Below are 1,781 nucleotides of genomic sequence, written 5' to 3'. Positions count from 1 at the left end.
CTCTCCATCTCTATCTCTCTATTGCTCTCTCTATCTGCCTCCTCCTGTCTTTGAGTCTGCCTCTCCTTCCTCCCCTCTCGGTTTCATTGGGGGGTCACGACCCGAGGCGAGTTTAATTCCATTATTATAATATCGGGCGATCCTCGAACTGAATGAACCGAGTGCGCCAAACCCGCTCACATGTGCCTCTGCCGCGCTCGTCCACTGTGACTCTCGGAGCTTTGCAAACATATAACATAAAAACTTTTAAAAACTAACAAACAAAAAATTGTTCCATGACAACCACATACTCCGATATATTTCACTGAAGTTGCATCAATAAAAAGTGGAGTATGATCTGGGTTTGATCAAAACATGGCTCCTCTTCATCCCTCCACAAGAACTTGGCCACATATTCTCAAGTGGGTGTAGGTGTGCACTTTGACTAGGCAGGTCTAGCACATGAATTTGCTGCAGAGCTTCCTCCAAAGCACGTTTGTGCACCACCACCGTGTTAGACTGGGCTAAAGAGCTAATCGTTGGACAAAAACATAATGGAATGGTTTGGATCAGAGCTGCATGTCTGTCTGAACGGGTTAGTAATAGTTCAGGAAGTAGATTAACAGTTCCCACAACTCCCAAGCTATGAATATAGCCCCAATAATGAGTGAATTCCCAGCCAAAAACAAAAAACACTTGAGGAACTAAAATTGCTCATATAACGTAGTGACGCTTATCTCCATGCTTGTATATAAAACTGAAACTGACTTGTTTTTGGGTCAAACAATTGTGTCCAAAAGTAATTCATTTCATTTGTCAAAAAACAAAAAAACACATTTTATTGCCCGAAATGCAATAAAATGCATTTATAGCATCCCTTCTCGATGCACTCAGAAAAGGCAAATGGCCTTTTCTGTAGACTCTGTGCACCCCAGTTGACAATTAATTGATTCCTGAATTACTTGACGATCGTTGTAAGAACCAATTAATCGCAATTAATTTGATTATTCACAATCAATTTGATTAATCGTTTGAGCCCTTGTTTCATTTGATATTATATTTAGTGGTTACAATGTGGGGAAGTGTGAAAACGTCTTTGCCAGTGCCTAAAACTCCGAGGTTTGTGCCTCACGAAAGCCAACGCAGTGCCAGTGCGTATGATGGACGGCCACATAAACACCCGTGCTTATGTGGCCTTATTGGTTTAAGGTTATTAGTGGACATTTGGACTTGGGCTTATCGCATACAGCTGACACTCTGCACTCTAAGACCTATGGCATAATTGGCTTAGTAATCAGTCATTATTAGGCTCTGCCGTCCACCTGCCAATTGTCTTCTAATCCTGACCTCAGACCACCCTCTGCACGCGCCCACATTAAGTAATCATTCACAAAAGTCTCCAAACTCCATCAGCAAGAAGGCGCTCGACACTTTTTTCTTCGTCGTGCTGATTTTAACCCAGGTAGAGGGTTTGCACGCATGTGATGAGTGTTTGCTTGAGCACCTGCACCAGGAGAGCAGCGATGCAATCCTCTGATAGGGGAGTTATGTCTGCAATGTTGCCTTTTATTATTGCAGAGTGCGGCGGTAAGGTGAGGGTAATAGCTCATAGGAGACTCATTAGTTCTCCCACACTGACACACACACACGCGCGCGCCCACACACACACTTTTTGTTCCATTTGGCCGGCCCCTGTCATTATCCCGGTGCAGATGTGACCCGTGCTGTAAAACCTCTGCGTTGTCTTGCGGTGGGTAAACAGATCCGCCATTCATTTTCTAAAAACAAACAAACAAACAAAA

This window comes from Poeciliopsis prolifica, unplaced genomic scaffold (genome assembly GCF_027474105.1).
Source record: "Poeciliopsis prolifica strain line A6 unplaced genomic scaffold, Auburn_PproV2 SCAFFOLD048, whole genome shotgun sequence".
Classification (NCBI taxonomy): Eukaryota; Metazoa; Chordata; class Actinopteri; order Cyprinodontiformes; family Poeciliidae; genus Poeciliopsis; species Poeciliopsis prolifica.
This window is presented reverse-complemented; position numbering follows the sequence as displayed.